General features: G+C 52.5%; 1 protein-coding gene across 2 annotated transcripts in view; it reads left to right on the top strand.

Annotated features, from left to right (window-relative positions):
- NACC2 (NACC family member 2) overlaps window positions 1-12513 on the top strand; it is a 59598-nt gene that overhangs the window by 1671 nt on the left and 45414 nt on the right. Inside the window, exon 1 of one of the 2 annotated variants that reach the window (XM_074608342.1) lies at window positions 2304-2389. The exons of the other annotated variant lie outside the window; for it this stretch is intronic. The gene's annotated coding sequence lies outside the window, so the exon portion shown is untranslated. Of the gene's footprint in view, window positions 1-2303; window positions 2390-12513 lie in introns of those variants that run through there. 2 annotated transcript variants of the gene reach the window in all.

Here is a 12513-nt window from a genome sequence, read left to right as displayed (position 1 = left end):
AATGTCCTTCCGTAGCCCTAACAGCTGTGGTTTGGGGTTTTTCCTCCTGTAGAGGCCTTGTAGTGAAGGCTTCGTGGAGGAAAAGTTATAACATTTGAACGCTCAAGGGCGGGGATGGATTTTCAGGACTTGTCAAAGAAACCTTCCAAGGCTTGCAGAATTGTATGAGCGGTTGGGTAAGACTCCGAGGTCCGTCCATGCACAAGCGGGAGCTCTCAGCGGCGTTGAAGGGGTGAAACGTGGCGTTTGTGGTGTGTCCGGTCCATGCACTGGTGTGGGGCAGTGTCCCCCGACACCTCCGGCTCCCGGCCTGGACCCCTTCCATTCCCTCCAGGCCAGACCGCACCTTCTCCCCTGGGAAACTTTCCCTTTCCACCCCGCCGGCCCCAGCTCCGGCCTGGGATGCGCTATCGGCCCAGAGCTGCCGGCACCGCCTGGGTTTGGTTGTTGAGGTCTCCTTAGGGTTTCTCCCAGAGACCTTCTCTGTTCCCAGAGGATGGACACCTTGAGATGAGATGTGTGCGTGTTGATGCGTCATCTTGTTATTTCGGAAGCGGTGTTTTCCGTGCCCCGTTGTAATGTGGAAGCCTTTTCCCTCACCAGCTGTAACTCTGGGGTTTCCTGAGGGAATCTCCTTGGATTTGGGGCAGATTTTGGTTCCTCACAGCAGGTGCCGGTGACAGGTTGGCGTCCCCGCGGGGCGGTTGTGCTGCTGCTCCAGGGGCATAGAGCATCCTTACTGCTGGTTGGTCCAGCAAAGAAGAGTCCCCTCTCCTTGAACTTGAAGGAACCTGCCCGTAGAGTCCCGGTAAGTCCTTTTCCAAGGAGGTTTTGGTTCAGATCCCCAGACGGGGTGACAGGAGGTGTGAGGTGGCTTTGCCATATGGCACTCAGGGAAGAAGCCCCGAGAAATCTCCTGCCAGAGCCCGTCAGACTCGGTGAGCTCCGGCTTTGCTCCGGTCTCTGCTTCCCTGCCGGGGGACGCACACCATCGCGCCTCGGAATGGAAATATTTATTTTAGAGTGGCGTCTTATAAAGTCCGCTTCCCCTGCCAGGCCTTCTGGCGGAGCTCAGGCCGTGCTGTACCCAGTGCTGGTGCGCACACTGGTGCTTCAGTGGGCGTGCGGCGCTGGGGAAGGGCGTGTTTTGGGGCGAAACATGGCGAATCAGGCCGCGATGGCGTGCTGGGACGCCGTTCCCGCTCTCCTCTGCGTTTAAAAATACCCAGGCCTGACAAAATGGGGTTAAGAGGAGGCTTCAGCCATGGGTTTGAGTTTTCCCGGGATTTTTGAGTCAGGTGGTGTTTTAGGTGGGGAAACGGGGTGGGCTGTGCCGGGGCCACGAGGAACCGCTCCTGGAGAGCTCCAGGGATGCCGAGGAGCGGGGCGGCTGCGCTTTAATTGCTTTTTTTTTTCTTTTTTTCCCCTCCTTTTCCTACATCTCTTTTGAGTTTGGTTGAATGCGATGAAAGAAGTAGAATACAGGCATTCCGCTGGAGGAAATTAAAGTGAATTGTAAGTTCCCCGCCGTACCTAATGGCCAGGGAGAGCATTGTATCTTGCCGCAATTAACCTTCAAACCCAGCCCGTGGCTGCCGTCCGAGGAGCAGCCTCCCAGCACATGGATTCTCCGGCCGGGAAAGAGGATCCCGTTGCCTTCAGCACCCCGCTGGGGTGGGCGCACCTAGAAGAGGTGGTGGGGTTGGATGGTTTCTTGTTATGCTGTTTGGGTTTTTTTTGGTTTTGGGTTTTGTTTTTTTTTCCAAATCAAGCCTGTAGAGCAATTGAGAAATAGGTGAAGCGTGCTTAAGAGAGGGTGAGGCTGTTGGTTTTCTCTACCTGACTTTATGTGCGAAGTGACAGGGATTTTGACAGGCTTTGTGTCTTTTTTAGCAAATCAAGTGTCATGCCAGGTTTGCCTGTGGATGAGATCATTTGCAAAATATGTTTCCCAGCTTGCTTCAGGCATAATTCATTGTGTCAACTGCAATTGCTCATTTGCTAGGAACTGTGATTCATTAGCGGTTTGGGTTTTTTTTATTTTTTTAATTTTTTTTAAGTTCAACTTGTTTTCAAGCAAATGTTTGGAGGCAGAACAGAAATTTAAAAAAAATATTCTGTCTTCTAGTCTTTGCATCCGTAAATGCTGCCGTTGAGGGAAAACTTGCTAAAACGCCGCGATCCCGGGGAGGGAGAGGCGATCCCCGGGTGAGCTCCGCTGCGCTGGATTGCGCTCGTTTTTGTCATGTGGTGACTCCTAAATGGGGACGGAGGTGATAAAAATCGGAGTGTCGGGACGGAGCCTCCCACGTAGAGCCCTGGGTGATGGCAGGAGCCTGCGGAGTGTCCTCCTCCCCGTCCCTGGAGGGGGGTTTCAGCCCCGCTGGAGGTACCACGCTCTTCCTCATCCCCAGATCGGGCTGGGCTGGAGGCTGCCCTACGGGTGGATGGGTGGACGGATGGATGGCGGGGGCAGGAGGGACGGGGAGGGCTGCACCACCCCAGCTCCCACCTCCTGGCCAGAGGAGGCCTTGGGGCCGGTGGTGAGGAGAGCAGGTCTTTAGTTTGGTGCGGGGAGTGAGACCCCCCGAAAGCTCACGGCTCGATGGGCTAAAATGAAGATATATTGGCCCTTGGCAGGCGGTTTGTGCTGTGTGTCCCCGGGGCGGTTCACAGGCAGCGCCGTTCGGCTTCCGTCTTGTTAGAGGTGCTCACATCAGACTTTTTTTTAAAAAAAAAAAATTTGCACGTCGAGTACATTTTTGCGTTCTGTTTCCTATGAAGACAAATATTTCAGTGCATTTTTTTCCCTTAGGTGGGTGGATGGGGGGTGGAGGTGGTGGTGGGGGCAGAAATCACTGCTGCCGCTTCGGCAGCCGCAAACTACCCTCCGGTAACAAACGGCTGTGTGTGGGCTGAATAGATTGATATACTTTTCACAAAACGATTTGATTTTATTTTTTTTAAAAAAACTTCTAAGTGAGTATGAACTGTACATTTAAACACAAGTCACTTGACAGTTTGTTTTTTTTTCCCATGCACCAATTCTCTCTAAAGTACTCTTAAAATACGTTGGGGTTTTTTCCAGAGTATTTGTGTTTTCTCTCTCTTCCTCTCCCCATTTAAGATATTATTATTTTTTTTTAAAGCCAAAAAAAATTGGGAAAGGGGGGGAGTAACGTGGGGAGTCTGCTGACTCGTGGCTGGCCGGCGCCGTGCCCGGGCGCTGCCGGTTTGCTGCGGGGGCCAGTGCCAGGAGCGAAGGGCAGCGGAGCGTGAGGGGAGGGAGGTGACTCCATCAGGGTGACCATATATAGTCACTGGGATGAGATTAAATACTTCGCCTCCCGGTGTCATCCCCACGGCAATAAAGCCAATATCAGGATCTATTCATCCCTTGCAAAAGCCAGGCAAAGAAAAACACGCTTTTTCTCTGCGGCCCCTCGTTTGTAGCGGTCGGGGCTCTTCTGGGGCTATCGATGTGGGGAGAGGAGCCAGATGTTTTTCATCCCTGGGTGTCTGGAGAGGGAATTTCGGCGGCAGGGTGAAGAGTAGCGTGTGTGAAGAATTGCAAGTTAAATATGACTGAGCTTGCGCTTCCTCGGGCTTGGTGGCAGAGCGGTTGTGTGGAAAGGGTCCTGTGTTCGGATGCCAGCGCTGGCTCGGCTCCACGCGCGCGTTCCTATCATGATATCCACTGGGGAAGCATATGGCAGCCGCGGAGATATATATATATATATATATTGTGTGTGGGTACATGTTTTACATGCCAGTTCTCTCTGTCATAGGACAAACATTTACGCTCCGATTATATGAAGCATTAGGAAAACAAGGGTTAGGCTTGGAAATGACATAACTCCTTGCAGAGAGGTTGTAGAAGACACTTTTTAGTGATGACACGGCAAAGGAGTGATAACGTTCTGGTGCTCGGTGCTTTCCAGGGCGCTAAGCTCTGAAGGGATTATGCTGCGTAGAGGTGTAAATGCAGGTGTATAAATAAAGCGTTGGCATTTCAGGGCGTGCCATGCAGAAGGCAATGGCCAGGTGCCCGGAGGACGTGGGGAGCGAGCTTTTGTGCAGTTGAAGGTGGTTAAAAAGGCTTGATTTCCAAGGGAAGAGGCCGATGGGCCTTGCCGGTGTTGGGTGGGAGACCTCCATCGTGGGGTGGAAGACCTCCAGTGGGACCTGCCTGGCTGCCCGGGTGCACCGTGGACCCCTCCTGGGGAAAGGCTCTTCTTTGGGTGCAAAGCTCGCGGTTGAGGTCCTGCTGGAATGAAATTCCCACAAATTGGGGGTAACCCCTTTTCGTAGCTGCCCCTTCACTGGAAACCTGTCCCGATGCTTCACTGTATGTAGCGACCTTCATAGGACTGAATCTGAGTAGGATAACGTGCTTTTTGGTTATATTCTGTTATAGTTATGGTTGGAATCACACTTTCCTTGGCAACTGAGGGGTTTATGATTTGCTGATGACCATGTGGAACGTTTATATCACTCTGCCTAGATCTTCTCCCTTCCAACAAATTCTGATGGACGGTGAAGTATGACATTGTGGGTTTTGCATCGCTCCTACAGCTGCAGCCCAGCCTCACAGGCAGGTGAAAGCAGCAGTATCGCTCCGTCACTCATTTCTACAAAGAAATTTGTTTGAAACTTCATCTGTCTGCCCTGCAATTACCTTCTCCTTTTGTGCCTCCCCCGGTTTATACGTGGTAACATCATCGGTGCATGCCCGTGCTTAATGAAACATTACTGCTTAGGTTTAATTGTCTTCTAATTAAGTAAAACAAAATTTTGCACGGTGGTTGTAACTACATCTTTCATGTCTGTGAATGCTGCTGTGGCCGCGGTACCGGAGCCTGCGGAGCGGGGTTGGCACCATTCGTACAGAGGGTGATAGACAACAGCAGCAGCAGGAGCCCCCTCTGAATCTGCTGCTCCGGGGTGTCACCCTGGTTAAATCAGATGAATTGCCAGGTTTAAAGCACTTTTTTTTTTTTTTTTTTTTTTTTTTTGGATAAATCCGTGGACGCGTTCGGTAGCGCTGCCTGGGTCGTTGCTTCAGGACAACCCCGCTAAAAGACACGTCTCTGGGGTGGTGCTGAGTATCTGGGGAAGGCAGAGACAGGGCAGGCAACTGTGGCGCTGAGTTTTTGACTCTTGTCTGAGTGCAATTCCTGCCCTTAATGCATCATTAACACGGTTTTCTGCATTTCATTCAGTTCCCATTACAGCACTCAATTCCGTCTGTTAATTTTGGTATGTTGATATTTTTGTTGTCAGCAGTTTTTTCTTTTTTGAAGCATATAAAACCGTTAGTGTGAAAGAAGATTAAAAAGATACATTACAATTAAAATGTTAATGAAATTGGCATCATACAACTTTTGAAACCATTTAGGCATTAATCTTTCTTGGTCTTATGTCCATTAACTCAGGCGATTCTTATTCTACACTGACCCCTGCTGAGAGAGTCGTGCTATAATTGGATTTTAAAAACTTGGGGGGAAGAAAAGGAGGGAAAGAGAAAAGCTTTTTTTAAAAAAAAAAAAAAAAAAAAAGTAGATGTTGGGGAGCTTGCGTTAAGCTTTCTGCGTGGGTGTCCGTGGCGATGAATCCACGATGGCTCCATCGCTCCCCTGCCTGCGTCCCACTGGGGCAGGTCTTGCCCGTGCGGTGGCTCCGCGGCCCGGGGGACACCGGGGTCGGTGGCTGGGGCAGAGCCCCGGGAGCCGCGGGGCTGGGCTGCTCCTCGGCGGCGTGTTGTCACCGTGACCTTGGCAGGACGCGAGCACCGCGCTCCTCCTCGCCTGGCACGGGTGAAACGTGAGACGGGGTGGCGGGGAGCCTTTTTAAGGCTCTCGGAGGAAGGGAGTGGGAGAACAGCAAGTGATCATTTGCCGTTATGGCTTTAGCTTTGCCCTGTTCCTCCAAAATAGTATTTCTACTGTTTCGGGGTGTGTTTTTCGTAGCTTTTTGCAGCTTACACAATATTTGGATGGGGGCCAGCCTCCTCTCCCCCACCCCCCACCCCAGCCTGCGGGGTAGGCGAAAGAGGAGGATTGACTAATTCACGGGCTGTGTAGTGGATCAAACAGTGGGACTTCTTGACTCATCAGACGGCTCCCAGGATGGGTGCCACAGCTCCGTCGGGGCCATGGGCTATGCTCGGCTGCTCCAGCCTGGCCAAGCCTCCAGCCCATCCAGAACACTCTGTGCTGGTCAGCCCAAGGCTTGGACTCGCTTGGCTTCTGGATGCCTTCTCCAGAGCTTTGCCTTGGGCTCTCCAAGAGCTTTGCGTCTCCGGGACCTCCTGTGGGATGCTGGAGAAGTTGTGAAGGGCAGGTCCTTTAGTGAAGAGCACAACCGTCCTTCCCAGCACAGGGACGGGGCATTGACTTGTTCAGAGGGTGGGTGTGCTGCTAACGGGGCAGGGATGCGGCTCATGAGTGGATGAGCTCCGAGTCAAAGGGTGAGCACATCCTGATGAGGGGAGGAGCAGAGTACCAGCCCAGCCTGCCTTTATGCTGCAAACGTGAATTTCTTTCTTTTTTTTTTTTTTAAAAAAGTAAATAGAAATTTGGAAGTTGCAGAGCTGTCGTCTTCCAGCTGCTCCACTCTCCTCCGGGCTCGTGTGCCGTGGGATGGCACTTTACTGCACAGGCATGCGAGCGAGGGGGTGGGTGTTGGTGTGCCGGCCAGGAGACCCGCTGGAGCTGAAACATCTGCAGGGGCTGGGAGAAAACGCGGGCTGTTTCTTGGGGCCGGGTTCCTGCCTTGCCGTGAAGCACCGAGCGTGCTGCTGGCACCTCATCGCAGGGACACGGGCGCTGGACAGCCGGGGCGATGGGGGCTCTTTCTTGGAGCTCTGAACTAGCTGTTCACACACAGCAGAGGCTGGCTTTTAATGGTTTTATTCCCTTTTTATGTGGGTAAAAAAATAATTTAGAGTGGTGGTGTTATGTGTCAAGTGTTTGGGCATCATGTGAATTTACAACCTGAGAGAATCTGGGACAAGGATCCAAAACATTTGTCAGGAATGAGGGAGGCTGCGGGGGTGTGACCCGTCCGTGTCCCAGCTCCGCTGGGATGAGCTGGGGGTGTATTGCTGGCACAGGCTTCCCCCAGGGTCCCGTTTTGTGCTGCGGGGGGAAACCCACAGTGTTTATGCCAGTCAAGTTAAACTTCCTTAGGGCATGGGAAGGGAAACCACCCCACCAGAGCAACGAAAAGGCCAGCAGAATATCCTGGGGTGTTCAGCCTCCGTCTCTGCCTTCCCATCCTACGGTCCCATGGAGATCTGGTGTGAAGAGGGAATTCCCGAGGGCAGGAGGGCTGGGGGGGGGAGCCGAGGGGCACCTGCAAGTCTGGTCCAGAAGCCCCCAGAGATACAGCCGGGTGCTGACCACCATGGAGACAATCAGCCGGGACGGAGGTGGGAGCTGAGCGTCGGGGTGGCACGTTCCTTTTCCCGCGCGGGCATCGAGGCTTCCTGGGTTCTCCTGTGTCTCAGCAGGTCAGCAGACGTGCAGGCAGGGAACAAAGAAATTACTGTTTGAAATTCCTGGCTTATTTTATTGATGTGCACTGGCAGTTGTAGGCCAAGGAAAAGGGAGCAAAGCAAAGCAACCCCAGCCATTCCCAGAGCATCTTTCCAGCCCAGCTCACAGCTGGGATTTCTAGCAAGGTGAATGTCTGTGTTGCAGCAAGAAGCACACCAGAATCAATATCTGAGTAGTCCAATAAAATCTGTGGGAATTTCATTTCAAGTCATTTCAAGCCATCTAATAACTGGTCCTTTGGACGACTGTTGGGTGGTTTGTTTTTTGGTTGGGTTTTTTTTTTTTTTTCATTGGTGTTTTTCATTGTGCAACTGTAAAAATGTAGATCGAGCCCAATGTACACATAGTGCTTCGGTTGTGCAATGTGAGCGGCGAGCCCAGGGCTGGTTTACCCTGGAGCCGGGCAGCGAGGGCTGGAGACCCCACATTGCCAGGCTTGGCTCTGGGTGGTTTTCAGCTCCACTGATGGTGCCAACGCTTCTGCTTCCAGATTGCAATGCTGATTTCAGCACAAAGCAGCTTTTATATCCTTGCACGGCATTGTTAAGATTTCTAGTCCCGTATCCTTGAAGATTCATGAACTGGTTTGGGGAAGAGCCCGTAACGCGCTGTCCTGTTCTGCTCCCCAGCGGGCACCAGCCTGGAGAGGAGCATGGGAGCCGGGTGCATCTCGAGCTGTTGCCTTCTCGGAGCCTGTCATGGCTGTGGGTGAGGTCAGTTGAAGTCCCGGTGTCAGTAATAGCCAGGTTAGGGCCCATCCCTGTCCCTGGGCTTACCCTGGCTGCCCCACAGTCCCCACTCGAGACCCTTCACAGGCTTGGAGAAGCGCCTGTGCTCCTGCAGAGAGAGCAGCTGGAGGTACCCGAGCCACTCAGTATCCTCACGAATATTTTTACAGTCAAATTTAGGAAGTTTCCTCATTTATCTTCTCCTTAAGATCCCCAACTGGCTGTCGTCTTGTTTGCAAGTGGCCTTAGGGGAGGTGTATCCTGCAGTACTTGCTGACTGATCTGGATTTGGCAGGAGAAACGACACAGAAGGGAGGATTTAACTTTTTGCTCTTTGGAAGGGAGCTGCGGCTGGGGCGGTGGGCCAGGAGGGCAGTGCAGCCTGGAGGGGGTGGAGGAACCACGCGGTGAAATCACGGCGTGTCCTGGGAGGCAGCAGTCGCCTGCGCGGCAGGGCTCGGAGCCGAGCGGTCCTGGCAGCACTCGCGTGGCACAGATAACTTGTTTTCTGCAGGTAGACCAGAGCTGTTTGGATTTTACCAAGGCTTGCAGATCTTACCAACACCACTAATTATTATTTTTTTTTACCAAAGTCCAATGGGTCCGTTTAGAAAGCTCCAGTCTGTGCTTGCCCCAGCGCTGCTGGGCTGACTGGCCCTTGCCCAAGGGCTTGATGATGGGGAGCTGCTACCCCATGGCAGCTCCTGCGCCAGAGAGGAGCAAAGATCTCCTGCAGGCTTTGATCCATCTGCCTGGCACCGTGATGAGCTCGTGGTCTGCATCCTGCAGCCTGAGCCTGTCTGGTTCGGGCCCTGCACCCCGCCGCAGCTCAGCGGGGCATCGAGTGTTATTTTTTCTGCTTGGCCACCAACAAAATACAGAGGACCACTGCAGTGGTACTGGTGATGTCCAGAGCCCATCGTGTTGCTTTTTAAGTGATTTTTTTTTTTTTTTTTTTTAAAAGAACAAAAATATCCCAGTAGGCTTTACTACTTGTTTTGTAAGGTTTTATATGGTGAAAGTCATGATTTTATATCGCCTTGAAAAATAAACGCAGCCCTCGCACCTCCAAACTGGTATTTCCCTCCCCAGATTCTTCAAGCAGTTTATCACAATATATTTATAAAGGGACACAGATGAATGCCGAGTGCCAGCCCGACAGGAGCCCTGCTCTGGCAGCCTCCCTCGGCGGTGCGGCACGGGTCCGTGCTGCTGGAATCGTCTCGCAGGCGGTCGAAAAACTGGCTGTGAGCTCCCCACCCTCCGGCCTCCTCCTCTCTGTCTCGTAAATGTTATGTAAAATGCAGCGTGCAGCATTAGCAATAGAAATATTCGGTTCAGGCAGTTCACGAGGCGGTTCCCACACCCTCGTGATCTCCCCAGCGCATGTGCCGACGGCTGAGGTGTTTGCTGGGACTCCGGAGAAGCTTTTCCTCCTGGTGTCGGGGTGATGGCTGTGTCGGGCATGCAGGAGGCGGGTAGGGGGCACATGAATCGCATTTGGTGGTACCACCCGCCGGTATGGATGGATGTGTCAGTTTGGGGAAGGAAGGGAGAGATTTGCTTGCAATTTTTGAAAAAAATAAGTTCCCAATGCTGCTTGCCCCACTTGGTGTCCCTGAGCGGTCAGGGCGGTAGGGGCTTCACCCCGGGACCCGCTGTGCTGCAGCATCATGAACAAGAATCAGTGTTGAGCTGGCACTCGGAGGGTAAAATCCATTCCCCCGCTGCTGTTCGTGGAAATGCTTCTGCAGGTTTGCTGGGGACGCAGCTGGACACGGCTGGAGGTGTTGGTGGCCTTGTGCTGTGGGTGGGGGCCTCTTTGTGGGCTTTCTGTGTGACTGCATCCTCCACAAGCTGGTGGCCAGGCTTCCTCGCCACGGTCACAGCTCTCATCTCCGCAAACAGTCAGCTGATTTACAATCTGCTCGTTAAAGAGTTGCAATGAATTCTGTGCCAAGCACCAGACCTGCGGCTCCAGCAGCCCCGACCCCGTGCTGATGGCTGGTGTGTGCTGCGGCCACAGGCGTGGTCTGCACCAGAGCGTGGGAGCCGCTGATTTTCCCTTCTTCCAGTGTTGCGTCCATCGCTGGTTTTCATTTTGGTCACCGTTCCATGAGTTTTGGAGCTGCAGAGGAGCCCCGTCGTCAGCACAGAGACGAGGTTGCTGCTGGTGGGTTCAGCATCGGTGTTTCTGGCAGGGAGAGGGCAAGGGGTTTGCAAACCCGTTCGAGGAATCCTGTGATGGGGTGTAGCAAGGAACTGTTTGAAATTCATAAAAGAGGTGTGCAAAGGAGATGATGGGCTGGAGCGGGGGATTGTTGGAGGCTTAGCCTGGGCTGGTTCCAGGCGGGGAGTGCTGGGACGTGGCGATACCCTGCAGAAGCATCTGTCCCCTGGTGTGCTGAGCAGCCAGGGGACACCGAGGGGTTTGTGTCCACAGTGCCAGAGCATCTGCACGCACAGCCTGCTGTGGGGAGACTCAATGAGCTGAAGGCCCAGCAAAATCATCTCGGCGTGTTCACTGTGACAGCCAATGCCACCAAGACGTAAGAGTCTGCGAGAATCTCCCCTAAAAACTGTCTGGCCAGCCTCTGATCTGAGAACTTACCCTGGCGGTTCTTCTCCTGCCTGGCATTGACTGCGGTCAGACAAACTCTGCAAGTTCCCAGACCTTGTAGGGGAGGGGACCCATCACAGGTCTCCCTTACGATGTCTATCAGCCGAGCAGAGACAACTGCCTCGCCGAGCTCGCTCTGACATGCGAAGAGGCTGTTTTCTCCCTGCCTGGACTGCACAGATCTGGTATTTGAATGTGAGACTTGGTTTTGTAGGTGGGAAAAAAACCACCCACCCTCAGCGCTGAATGATGCCCTGTTGTATATGTTAGCGGCGTGGGTAGCGCGAGCTGGACTATATGTACTGTCCTCGGCGGTCCTGCGGATGCTATGGGCAGAGCCAGGGGACATTTGGTTTCTGGGGCACGTACTGGCGCTGGCACTGTGTGGCAGCGCTGGCGGGAGCACAGCCCACGCCGGGGAGCCCGCCTCGTGCTTTCTTCCAAATCTGAGACCGTTACATCATTTGCACGATGAGAAATAGATTGGTGTGAACGTGTTGTCTTTCTTTGCTTAATTGAAGTGTGCGACTCCTCTGTTTTATTGCCTTGCGCACGGGCTGCCCCAGGAGCCTCTCTGAATTCCTTTTGGCAGTTTTATTTTAGCTGGGGGAAGGTTCACCCAGGTTTAAACCGCCTGGTTGTGGTTGTTAAGTCTTAGTGACATATTAAGCATTTAGTATCCAAGTGCATTAGCTTCCCACCCACATCCCCCGTTTGAGATGGGTTGAGGGAAATAGTCGGTGCCCACATCTAAGAGGATGCTGCTCGACATGCCTGGATGGATGGCTTCCTCCTGGACCTCTTCTTTTTATGTTTAGCTCCTGACCTAATTAAGCATGAAGGATGGCGATCTTGTGACTGCATCAGACAACACCTCATCCCTCGCAGAGATTTCGGGAAGATCGCTGGCTGCTGGAGGGGACACCTTCTCGCGTGGTGGGGACGTGACAGTGGTGGCACGGTCTGAATTCCCAGTGCGCTGTAAATGGCTCTGCAGCCAACCGGGCAGAAGAAAAAGCCCAGATAAACCAGTGTTCCCAGTACCTGGTGGCAATTCGGGTATGCCCCGGTGCTGCCACCTCCTCTCGGTGTTACCTCGCGGCTCGGTGTGAGAATCCGCCTAAATTGCTGTGGTACGCCTAGTTGTATTACCTCTTAATTTCTAGGTCCTTGCTTAACCCGTGTGGTACATCAGAAGCTCTTGTGAAATGTAATGTGCCGGAGCATCAGCACAGGAAAAAGCTCTGCCTTCTGTGAAGCCAGACTGTTGCAGCGTAATTTGTTTTGTAAGATTTTGAAAGGCAGTGTTGCAATCTGTAACAGTAGAATAGTGGGAAGATGGTCAGGTGGTTCTTGGGACTTCAACAGACAGATTTCATGTCTGTGTGTTTTTGCAACACCTTTCTATAAAGGGAAACATAATTTAAAATATGATTACTTAGTGTTGTAACAGTCTTCTCAAACGTTTTTGCATTATGCAGAGATCATTATCAGAGGCTGATATTAACTTGCAAAGAATATTATGCAAATCATTCTCCTGTTCTTCTAAAAAGAAATTTCCTTCATAATGCAAAGCGTGACAAAAAAAATTGTGCAGAGGCTTTTG

This window comes from Larus michahellis, chromosome 15, assembly GCF_964199755.1.
Source record: "Larus michahellis chromosome 15, bLarMic1.1, whole genome shotgun sequence".
In the NCBI taxonomy this organism is placed as follows: domain Eukaryota; kingdom Metazoa; phylum Chordata; class Aves; order Charadriiformes; family Laridae; genus Larus; species Larus michahellis.
The sequence above is the reverse complement of the archived record's forward strand: the minus strand, read 5'-3'. Positions and strand labels throughout refer to the sequence as shown.